This window comes from Odocoileus virginianus, chromosome 5 (assembly GCF_023699985.2).
Source record: "Odocoileus virginianus isolate 20LAN1187 ecotype Illinois chromosome 5, Ovbor_1.2, whole genome shotgun sequence".
NCBI lineage: Eukaryota > Metazoa > Chordata > Mammalia > Artiodactyla > Cervidae > Odocoileus > Odocoileus virginianus.
Genome location: NC_069678.1, coordinates 85,319,334 through 85,332,121, shown reverse-complemented (window position 1 = coordinate 85,332,121; position 12,788 = coordinate 85,319,334). Strand labels below are relative to the sequence as shown.

At 40.6% G+C, this 12,788-nt stretch overlaps 1 protein-coding gene across 14 annotated transcripts in view; it reads right to left on the bottom strand.

Moving 5' to 3' along the window:
• The window catches only part of SCMH1 (Scm polycomb group protein homolog 1), a 212,997-nt gene that overhangs the window by 139,371 nt on the left and 60,838 nt on the right, over positions 1–12,788 (bottom strand). The gene's annotated exons all lie outside the window — the stretch shown is intronic.

Sequence of the window (12,788 nt, the reverse complement as noted above, 5' to 3'; positions counted from 1 at the left end):
ATAAAGATACTAAAGCCACATCACGATGGTGTTATAAACCAAATTATGCTTCCCACCCCAAGTGATATGTTGAAGTCCTAATCCCCTGATGTGACTTTATTTGCAGATAGGACTTTTACGAGCTTGTTGTTGTTCAGTATTTCAGCTGTGTCTGACTCTGCGACCCCTTGGACTGAATGAAGCATGCCAGGCTCCCCTATCCTTCACTATCTCTTGAAGTTTGTTCAAATTCAAGTCCACTGAGTCAGTGATGACATGCAACCATCTCATCCTCTGTCATCCTCTTCTCCTCCAGCCTTCAATCTTTCCCAGCATCAGGGTCTTTCCCAATGAGTCAGTTCTTCACATCAGGTACCCAAAGTATTGGCGCTTCAGCTTCACCATCAGCCCTTCCAATGAATATTCCAGACTGATTTCCTTTAGGATTGACTGGTTTGATCTTCTTGCTGTCCAAGGACCCTCAAGAGTCTTCAGCACCACAGTTCAAAAGCATCAATTCTTCAGCACTAAGTCTTCTTTATGGCCCAACTCTCACATCCATACATGACTATTTGAAAAACCATAGCTTTGACAGGTTGGACCTTTGATAGCAAAGCAATGTCTCTGCTTTAAAATACACTGTCTAGGTTTGTCACAGATTTTCTTCTAAGAAGCAAGTATCTTTTAGCTTCATGGATGCAGTCACCAACCACAGTGATTTTGGAATTCAAGAAAAGAAAGCCTGTCGCTGTATACTCTGTTTCTCCATGTATTTGCCATGAAGTGATGGCACCGAATGCGAAGATATTAGTTTTTAGAATGTTGAGTTTTAAGCCAGCCTTTCACTCTCCTCTTTCACCTTCATCAAGTGGCTCCTTAGTTCCTCTTCACTTTCTACCATTCAGTTCAGTTCAGTCACTCAGTCGTGTCCAACTCTTTGAGACCCCATGAATCTCAGCATGCCAGGCCTCCCTGTCCATCACCAACTCTCGGAGTTTACTCAAACTCATGTCCATCAAGTCAGTGATGCCATCCAGCCATCTCATCCTCTGTCGTCCCCTTCTCCTCCTGCGCCCAATCCCTCCCAGCATCAGGGTCTTTCCCAATGAGTCAACTCTTTACATGAGGTGGCCAAAGTATTGGAGTTTCAGCTTCAGCATCAGTCCTTCCAATGAACAGCCAGGACTGATCTCCTTCAGGATGGACTGGCTGGATCTCCTTGCAGTCCAAGGGACTCTCAAGAGTCTTCTCCAAGGACACAGTTCAAAAGCATCAATTTTCGGCACTCAGCTTTCTTCACAGTCCAGCACTCACATCCATACATGACCACTAGAAAAACCATAGCCTTGACTAGACGGACCTTGGTTGGCAAAGTAACATCTCTGCTTTTTAATATGCTGTCTAGGTTGGTCACAGCTTTCCTTCCAAGGAGTAAGCGTCTTTTAATTTCATGGCTGCAGTCACCATCTGCAGTGATTTTGGAGTCCCAAAAATAAAGTCTGACACTGTTTCCACTGTTTCCCCATCTATTTCCCATGAAGTGATGGGACCAGAAGCCATGATCTTAGTTTTCTAAATGTTGAGCTTTAAGCCAACTTTTTCACTCTCCTCTTTCACTTTCATCAAGAGGCTTTTTAGTTCTTCGTCACTTTCTACCATTAGGGTGGTGTCATCTGCATATCTGAGGTTATTGATAATCTGAGGTCAGGATATTGATATCAAACAATCTTGAGTCCAGCTTGTGCTCCTTCCAGCCCCTAATTTTGCCTGATGTACTCTGCATATAAGTTAAATAAGCAGGGTGACAATATACAGACTTGAGGTACTCGGTACTCCTTTCACAACTTTGAACCAGTTCGTTGTTCCATGTCCAGTTCTAACTTTTCTGCTTCTTGACATGCAGACAGGTTTCTCAGGAGGCAGGCAAGGTGGTCTGGTATTCCCATCTCTTTAAGAATTTTCCACAGTTTGTTGTGATCCATACAGTCAAAGGCTTTAGTGCAGTCAATGAAGCAGAAATTTTCTGGAATTCTCTTGCCTTTTCTATGATCCAACGGATGTTGGCAATTTGATCTCTGGTTCCTCTGCCTTTTCTAAATCCACTTTGAACATCTGGAAGTTCTTGGTTCACATTTTGTTGAAGCCTAGCTTGAAGGATTTCGAGCATTACCTTGCTAGCATATGAAATGAGCATAACTGTGTGGTAGTTTGAACACTCTTTGGGATTGCCTTTCTTTGGGATTGGAATGAAAACTGACATTTTCTAGTCCTGTGGCCACTGCTGAGTTTTCCAAATTTGCTGGCACATTGAGTGCAGCTCTTTAACAGCATCATCTTTCAAGATTTGAAATAGCTCAGCTGGAATTCCATCACCTTCACTAGCTTTGTTGTGATGCTTCCTAAGGCCCACTTGACTTCACACTCTAGAATGTCTGGTTCTAGGTGAGTGATCACACCATCATGGCTATCTGTGTCATTAAGACCTTTTTTGTACAGTTCTTCCATGTATTCTTGCCACTTAGACTTAATATCTTCTGTTTTTGTTAGGTCCATACTTCTTCTGTCCTTTACTGTGCCCATCTTTGCATGAAATGTTCCCTTGGTAGCTTTAATTTTCTCAAAGAAATCTCTAGTCTTTCCCATCCTATTGTTTCCTCTCTTTCTATGCATTGCTCATTTATGAAAGGTGTTTGCTATGACCAGTGCATTCTCTTGGCAAATACTCTGTTAGCCTTTGTGCTGCTTCATTTTGTACTCCAAGGCCAAACTTGCCTGCTACTCCTTAACTTCCTACTTTTGCATTCCAGTCCCCTATGATGAAAGGACATCTTTTTTTGGTGTTAGTTCTAGAAAGTCTTGTAGGTCTTCCTGGACTGTTCAACTTCATCTTCTTTGGCATTACTGGTTGGGGCATAGACTTGGATTACTGTGATGCTGAATGGTTTGCCACGGAAACAACCAAGATCATTCTGTCATTTTTGAGATTGCACCCTAGTACCACATTTCAGAGTCTTTTGCTGACTATGAGGGCTACTCCATTTTCTTCAAAGGGTTTCTCGCCCATAGTGGTAGATATACTGGTCATCTGAACTAAACTGCCCGTTCTCATCCATTTTAGTTCACTGATTCCTAAAATGTTGATGTTCACACTGCCATCTCATGTTTCACCACTTCCAATTTACCTTGATTCATGGACCTATGATTCCAGGTTCCTATGCAATATTGTTTCTTACAGCATTGGACTTTACTTTCACCACCTGACATCCACAACTGGGTATCATTTCCTCTTTGGTTCAGCTTCTTCATTCCTTCTGGAGCTATTGCTCCACTCTTCAATAGAATATTTGGACACCTACCGACCTGAGGGGTCCCATCTTTCAGTGTCATGTCTTTATGCCTTTTCATACTGTCTACGGGGTCTCAAGGTAAGAACGCTGAGTGGTTTGCCATTTCCTTCTCCAGTGGCCCACATTTTGTCAGAGCTCTTTATCATGACCCAACTGTCTTGGATGGCCCTACATGGCATGGTTTAGAGTTTCACTGAGTTACATGAGGCTGTGATCCATGTGATCATTTTAGTTAGTTTTCTGTGATTGTGTTTCCCATTCTGTCTGCCCTCTGATGGATGAGGATAAGAGGCTGGTGCAAACTTCCTGACAGGAGGGACTGGCTGTGGGGAAAACTGGGTCTTGCTTTGGTGGGCAGGCCATGCTCAGTAAATCTTAATCCAATTTTCTGCTGATGGGTGGGGTTGTGCTCTCTCTCTGCAGTTTGGCCAGAGGCAGCCCAGTCCCAGAGTCTGCAGTCTCTATGGTAGGGTATAGACTTTATGGTAGGAGTAGTGGTGACCTCCTACAAGAGGATTTATACCAGCACATTACACCTCCTGGGACTGCTGCTCTCAGTCTCCCTGACCCTGTGGCAGGCCAATGTCCACCCACGTCTCCACCAAAAACTCCCAAAAACTCACAGGACTGGTATCCTAATGAAAAGGAAGAGATACCAGGGACTGATTGGTCTCTCTCTCTCTCTCTCTCTCTCTCTCTCTCAATCCCACTCCACCCCTCCACCAACACATACAGAGAAAAAGGCCAGGTGAGCACACAGTCAGAAGGTGTTCTGTGTATAAGCTGAGGGAAGCCTCACTGTAAACCCACTAGCATCTTGATCTTGGACATCTAGACTCAGAAACTGTGAGAAATAAGTGTTTGTTGTTTAAACTACCCCACTTGTGGTATTTTGTTACAGCAATTCAAACTCACGAATACACATGGTCATAGGACAAATGAAACTACAGAAGTTCTTTGAGAGTATCTCATATAACACTACTTCGTTTTCAAGTTGTCTTAAAGAATCTTCATCCTTCCTTTTACTACAGTTGGATTGATGGGAAAATAGAGCATAACAAAATAAAAACAACAACAACAAAAAAAAAACTGGAAGTTAAAATTTTATCCTCTTTTGAATCTCAAGACTATTTTCTCTTAACAATTTTAGGCAAGTTGTTAACTCCATTGAGTCTGCTTTCTAAAAAAAAAATCAGTAAAATAGGGATGATCATCCCAGTGCTACTGGCTTCACTAGGTTGTGAACAGCAAATAAAAACTAGGCTTTAAACGAGCATAATAAAGATGATAGGGATTATTAAAGGAAAACTTGCTGTTTTCTACCTTTCTCAGGGGGAAAACTCAGATCCTGACTAACATAACGTATGTACTTACAAAAAGGACATAGGATATTAGAATCTCCTATTACTAGTTAGCCCCTATGGATTCTCATATTCACAACTGAATATCTGCTGAAGTTACCTTTTTTAATTGGAATATAATAGCTATACAGTGTTGCACTGGTTTCTGCAGTACAATGAAGTAAATCAGCTATTGTTGTTCAGTCATCCAGTCCTATCGGACTCTTTGCGACCCCATGAACTGCAGCACTTCAGGCCTCTCTGTCTGGAACAAAATCAGCTATATGTATACATGTATCTCCTCTCTCTTAGACTTCCCTCCCACCTCCCCATCCCACTCATCTAGATCATCAGAGCACTGAGTTGAGCCTCCTAGGTTACACAACAGGGTCCCACTAGCGATGTATTTCTACATGTGTTCGTGCCATCCTCCCCCACCCCTCCTGTGTCCACATGTCCATTCTCTACATCTGGCTCTATTCCTGCCCTGCAAATAGGTTCAGCTGTACCACTTTTCTAGATTTTACATATATGCATTAATATATGATATCTGTTTTTCTCTTTTCTGACTTACTTCACCCTGTATGACAACTTTGTCCTTTCTCCCTTTGGCTTCCTCTTACTGTACACTGGGATCTTTAAAAATTATGGTAATGCACTCTTCTCAGGAGAAGTAAAAGTGCCTGTATTTATTCCAAAAGACATTTAACGGTTCTAAGGCTGGGGAAAGAAGAGTAACTCGAATCCTTAAAATGGATGTCTGGAGCCCTGAAATAGGGATGGCAACCCCTATTAAGAGGGCAATCTGTGAACATCCTAGAAAATACACCCTCTTTGATTTCTAAGCAAAGAGCACAAGAGCACATTCTAGTAGTATCCAAAGTAATGCTGTCCAATAGGACTTTCTATGATAATGGAAATGCTATATCTGTGTCATCCAATGGATAACCACTAGCCACACAGGGCTATTCAGCATTTGAAACGTGGCTGGTGTGACTGAAGAGTTGCATTTTTAATTATACTTAACTCCTCTTAAATTTAAATAGACATATGCAGCCAGTGGCTACTGTACTGGGTAGTGTAAATCTACAGAATGTAAAGACTCTGGTATTTTGGGAAACCCTTGAGGGGAAGATAATACATAATAAAAAAATCTACAAAGCTATGGAAGCATCTTTTCAAAATGTAATAAAACAATCACAATGGTTCATCCCCTGAAGCAAGGAAAAGTTGAAACCATTCTTCACATATTAAGGAGAAATTCAGTTATAAATTATTACTGTATATTTACAATAGCAATACTGTAATAATTATTAACATTATATAGCTTAAAATAATATTTTTAAGTGTTTACTCTGCACCAGATATTGTGCTAAGTATTTCAATAACATCATCTTGTATCCTCTCTGGTATACTATTTAGTCTGGTATCATTACCCCTTTATATTAATGAGAAAATAATATTCAGAGAGGCTGAATAAATTTCTAAAAGGTTACAGTCAGTAGAAAGGCCAGGATCTGAACCTAAACTATGTTCTTAACTACACTGCCTTCTCCTCAAAAAACAAAAACAAAAAAGGTAACAAAAAAATAAATCTTACAAATGTTTCTTACATAAAGTAGCCCAGCTTGGACAGTCTTCCCATTTTACTATAGTAAAAACTGAAGAACTGGTGCTTATTAGCTTGATCTGGATGCTAAATAATCTGAGACACAGTCTGGGAGTCGATAATGCAAAACTAGATTAAATGGAGGATGTTCACAGGTACCATATTTCAAATACTCACAGAGCTTGGAAAATACAAAACAAGTAATGCAGGTTTATATGCACATACCAGTGAGACAGCAGGGATAGGCAGGAAGGAAAGAAGGGAGCAGGGAAGGAAAGATGTTTCCCTCAGAAATGGAAACTGGAAAACAGAAAAATCAAATGTACTTCTGAAAGTACATTAAGACAACACAGAACTCCTTTAGCAGTGAAAGCAACCGTGGTTTTAATAAACCAGAAAGAAACCTATGCTGACAAGTAGAGATCAAAATAGAAAAGCTGGAAGCAGAACCCCTGTCCCACTGTGGTCATGGAGGACAAGCTACAGGGGAGACAGGAGATGGAAAAGGGACTGGTCTGGAGTGTGCCGTTGATCAGCCACTCCCTCTAATTAGCAAGTACTCCTAGGGCCTCTCAGATGATTCTCTGCCTCCAGCTCTCCTTCATTTACCTCTATTTCATTTGGAGTTAAGTGTAAAGAGACAGTATTATTCCTCTGGGATATCTGTCAGAAAAGGGGGGAGGGGAAGCAAGCTAGGCAATCCCTTCCTCCAAGAGCCATAAATTCTGTCTTGTACATGTAGCAGATGTGAACAAAGAAGATGAAACAGATCTCTTCTTGGCAATCAGCCCTACCCCCACTCCATCTTTTGCAATTATATATCTGCACGTGCACACAGACAGAATCCCAGAGAACATCAATATTTCCTTTAACAAGCAAAGCAGCTAGCAATGAATGGCTAATGAAAATGCAGAAAAGCCGTAACTCCTTTTGTCTTATAGGCAGTCCTAGTAGACTTCAACTATATATAATGTTTACCCTTTCCAGAGCCTTATGGAGGTGTGAGCCAGGGCACAGAAGAAGCTAACACTTTTTAAAATGCTTCCAACCCATGTTTCTTGAACACTGAAGAAATTTAGTGATACCAACAGCGCCACATCATACTTTCTGGCAGACATAAACAGACCTGATATTATGAAATAACTAATGTACAACCATCATCATCATTCTAGTCTGTATTGGGAATGAAGCAGATGACTGTATTGGATGGTCTACTCTACTAGTCAGAATACTCGAGAGGACTCCACCTGAGTTTTATCTTCAAATCTGAATGAGACAGAGGCATATAATCTCATTTAAAGGAAAACGAGGATAGTGAGGGTTTAAAAAACTGAGATTTACCAGGAGAAGAGAAGACTTAGGGGGAGCAGGAAAGCTTTTTGCAAATATCTGGAGTGTTCTCATGAAGATAAGAGATTTGCTTTGCTTGTTTAGTATCTGTGGGTGGAAGCTATGGGCAGATAGGCTTCGGCTCATTACTAGGAAGAACTTTCTGACAGTTGGAGGTATCCAACTGTGGGATACACTATCTGGGAAGGAAAGCTCTGAATTTGCTATCATTGTGGGTATAGAAGTAGAGGTAAGATAACCTCTTGGTGGAAATACTAAATCATAAGAAGAAGGAGGCTGGACTAGGTAACCTTTAGAGGTCTTGCCTGAATCTGAGAGTCTATAATTTTATGGGAGTATGGGCCTCCTGCTTTCATCATTACAACACTGTGCAACTTAAGGTTTGCAGCATGGACAATGCACATTATTTGAAACACCAACTTTCTCTCTGAAAGCTTACAGAAGAGTGACAGAGGGACAGAAGATATAATAATATCATTATCATGATCTTATTTCCCTTCTGCAACTTCATCTACCACATACTGTCATTGTGGTGGACACTTTACATAGTTTATCCAGCTAGGTTATTGTTAGACTCTTGAGCTCACATTGAACCAAACATTGTCTTTGGTTTTTACTTTGTTCATTTGGAAAATGAAGGGGTTGAACTTCATTATTCATGAAAGGGGACATCGAAGTCCCCTTTAATTTCCTTCATATCATGAGTCTGGGGGAAAGTAGCAGCAGGGACCTAGCTCAGTTATTTCTTCCCTAGGCACCATGATTTAACCTGGCAAATACTTTGAAATATCTTCCTTCTTTGGAGTAATAAACAATGTGTGCTATCTTCATTTTACACAGTAAACACAGTTCTGAAAGGTTAAGTGTAAATAGAAATTTTAATAAAAAATCAAGTACATTTTATACACACCAAAATGGTTAAAAGAAGTCTTTATAAAAATAAGTGCAATGTTTGCTGCAAAGCAACTTGTTCTATGAGAACAGCTGACTCATTGGAAAAGAACCTGATGTGGGAAAGACTGAAGGCAAAAGGGGAAGGGGGTGGGAGAGGATGACATGGTTAGATAGCATCACCGACTCAATGGACATAAATTTGAGCAAACTCAGGGATATAGAGGAGGACAGAGAAACCTGGCATGCTACAGTTCACAGGGTCGCCAAGAGTCAGACAAGACTTAGAGACTTAAAGTTGTTGTTCACAACTAGTTCTATAAATTTGGATTTTACATATTTTATATATTGGATTTTCTGCTATCACTTCGTCCTCCACTTAAGTGACCATGTCAAAGCTGCATTGCAGTTTTTCCCTATTTTTGGGGTGATCAGTCTGTTGGTACAAATACAAAACTACTGGTTTGAAAGCAATATTAAAAGTCATTCAATGCTTTCTCCTTCTGCTGCCTCTAACTCAATCAACCACAGCCAATGTTTGAATTTTCTAATATCTTTACGAACTCTTTGCTTACTCTTCCAATGATGAAGACACCACATCTCCCCAAGAAGCTCCTTCCATGCTTGGCAGTGGACCTTGGCTTTAGGGATGTGATTCTCTATATTTTTCCTATCTTAACAAGCATGAGCGAATCCCAGGACACCTCCATCAGTAACAACAGTTTCACATATAACCAAGCTTTTAATAGAGGTTCTCTCTAGAGAGCAAGATGGTGATGGGAGGGAAACTTTCTCTTTTCATTTGGCATACTTCTGTTGGTAGTTTTGTTTTTTTTTTTCACTGACTATGTATTCCTTTAATACATACATGCATGTATTTTTTAAAAGTGGTCCAGGGGGTAAATCTTATTCACACTAAGGACAGGGGGTTGGAAGGGCATAAGTCCTCCTAGAGGAATAACAAAATGAGAGGGAATAATGTGACACCTCCATCAGCTGTAATATTCTTGGGTGTAGAATGGGCATTGAACTGACTGTAATATAGTTAGTACAGGAGGTTGAAGGACCCCTACTTACTTGAAAATCATGGCTAATCTCTTTCTCAACTGAGTAAGCCAGCTCTTCAGGCATTTTAAAATAGCTTTCATGTGTACAAGGAAAGTTACCTACTTCTTGGACTCATCAAGGTTAAATTCAATGACTACCTGTAAAACACATCTCACTGTGTGATGTCTCTGCCTCTTTTTCCCGATTATTCTACCTAGTTCATAGTACACTCTTCTAACTGGACCGCCTGCCTGCTAACATGATTCTCCTACAGTCTGTTCATCTTCTCTTCATCATGACAGGGCAGCACCACTCCTGATTACTCAGTGTGCTGTGTGTGCTCAGCTGCTCCAGTCGTGTCCAACAATTTGTGACCTATGGACTACAGCCCACCAGGCTCCCCTGTCCATGGGATTCTCCAGGCAGGAATATCAGAGTGAGTTACCATGCCCTTCTTCAGGGGATCTTCCTGACCCAGGGATTGAACCCATATCTCTGGGGTCTCCTGCATTGCAGGCAGGTTCTTTACCCACTGAGCCACCTGAAAGTGAAGAGTAAAAGTCGCTCAGTCATGTCTGACTCTTTTCAACTCCGTGGACTATACAGTCCATGGAATTCTCCAGGCCATAATACTGGAGTGGGTAGCCTTTCCCTACTCCAGGGGATCTTTCCAACCCAGGAATTGAACTGGGGTCTCCGGCATTGCAAGCAGATTCATTACCAATTGAGCTATCAGCGAAGCCCCAGTTACTCAGACTATTTACCTTATTCCAAGCTTCTGGGTGTTTTTACCAAATACCCCTAGTTTCCCCTATTCTGTTATGAAGACCCTGCAGCCAGACTGTCTGGGTTCAAATTTGGTTCTATCATTTACTAGTTGTATAACCGTGGCTAAGTAACTTAACCCCCTGTGCCTCAGTCTCCTCATTGGCAAAATAAAAACAACAGTAGCAATTAGCTTATACAGTTGCAGGCAAAATAACTAGGATACACATAAAGCACATAGGACAGTACCTGGCACACAGTGGACAAAGTATTAATTTGTATTATTGCTTCCTTCTCCTTCATCATCATTATGATATCCTGCTGCTACCTTACTACAGGCTCAGAGTGTTTACTTGACAATTTTCATTAGAAAACATAGATTTCTGTGTTTCCTCTTTCTCAATCCAAAGCATTCTTCAAAAATTTATTTTTAATTGGATGATAATTGCTTTACAATGTTGTGTTGGTTTCTGCCATTCAACAACGTGAATCAGCCATAAGTATACATATATCCCCTCCCTCTTGAGCCTCTCTCTGAATTTAAATAATCTACTTTTTAAAAAATGATGCCAGTAAACTTGTTTGGGGAAACAGATAGATTTACAGATATCGAGGACAGACCTGTGGTTACCAAGAGGTAAATGTAGCAGGGAGGAGGGATAAATCAGGAGCTTGGGATTAACATACACACATACACATACTACTGTATGTTGGGTAGACAACCAACAAGGACCTACTGTACAGCACAGGGAACTCCACTCAGTATTCAGTGATAACCTATATGAGGAAATAATCTGAAAAAGAATGAATACATATATGTGTGTGGCTGAGTCACTTTGTTATAACCTGAAGCTAGCACAGCATTGTAAATCAACTACAGTCCAATAAATTAAAAAAAAAATTTTGTTTACTTTTAATTGGAGGATAACTGTTTTACAATACTGCATTAGTTGCTGCCCTGTATGAACATGAATCAACTATAGGTATACACACATCCCCTCCCATGTGAACCTCCCACCTCACCCTACCCTCTAGGCTGTCACAGAACATAAGATTTGAGCTCCCTGCATCGTACAGAAAATTTCCACTGGCCATCTAATTTTACACATGGTAATGAACATATTTCAGTGATATTCTCTCAATTCTTCCCACCCTCTTCTTCCTACCTTCTGTCCACAAATCCATCCTCTATGTCTGCAGCTCCACTGCTGTCTTGCAGATAGGTTTATCAGTACCATGAAGCACAGGTTGGAACTAAGATTACTGGGAGAAATATCAATAACCTCAGATATGCAGATGACACAACCCTTATGGCAGAAAGTGAAGAAGAACTAAAGAGCCTCTTGATGAAAGTGAAAGAGGAGAGTGAAAAGTTGGCTTAAAGCTACAGTCATCAAGACAGTATGGTACTGGCACAAAAACATAAATATAGACCAATGGAACAAGATAGAAAGCCCAGAAATTAACCCATGCACCTATGGGTACCTTATTATTGACAAAGGAGGCAAGAATATACAATGGGGCAAAGACAGCCTCTTCAATAAATAGTGCTGGGAAAACTGGACACTTACATGTACAAGAATGAAATTAGAACACTTCCTAACACCATACACAAAGATAAACTCAAAATGAATTAAAGACCTAAATGTAAGACCAGAAACTATAAAACTTTTAGAGGAAAACAGGCAGAACACTTGATGACATAAATCAAAGCAAGATCCTCTATAAACCACTTTCTAGAGTAATGGAAATAAAAGCAAAAGTAAACAAGTGGGACCGATTAAACTTAAAAGCTGTTGCACAGAAAAGGACTGTCCATGGAATTCTCCAAGCCAGAATACTGGAATGGGTAGCCTTTCCCTTCTCCGGTGATCTTCCCAGACCAGGGATCAAACCCAGGTCTCCAGCATTACTGGCAGATTCTTTACTAGCTGAGCCACAGGGAAGTCCAAGAACACTGGTGTGGGTAGCCTATCCCTTCTCCAGGGGATCTTCCTGACCCAGGAGTTGAACCAGGGTCTCCAGCATTGCAGGCCAATTCTTTACCAACTGAGCTATCAGGGAAGCCCTAAAAAAAAACTGTAAGCAAGGTGAAAAGACAACCCCCAGAATAGGAGAAAATAATAGCAAATGAAACAACTTACAAAAGATTAATTTCCAAAATATACAAGCAGCTCATACAACTCAATACCAGAAAAGCAAACAACCAAATCAAAAGGTGGGAAAAAGACCTAAACAGACACTTTTTCAAAGAAGACATACAGATGTAACAAACACACGAAAAGATGCTCAACATCACTCATTATTAGAGAAATGCAAATCAAAACTACAACGAGATATCACCTCACACCAGTCAGAATGGCCCATTATCAAAAAGTCTACAAACAATAAATGCTGGGGAGGGTGTGGAGAAAAGGGAATGTTCTTACACTGTTGGGAATGTAAATTGATACAGTCACT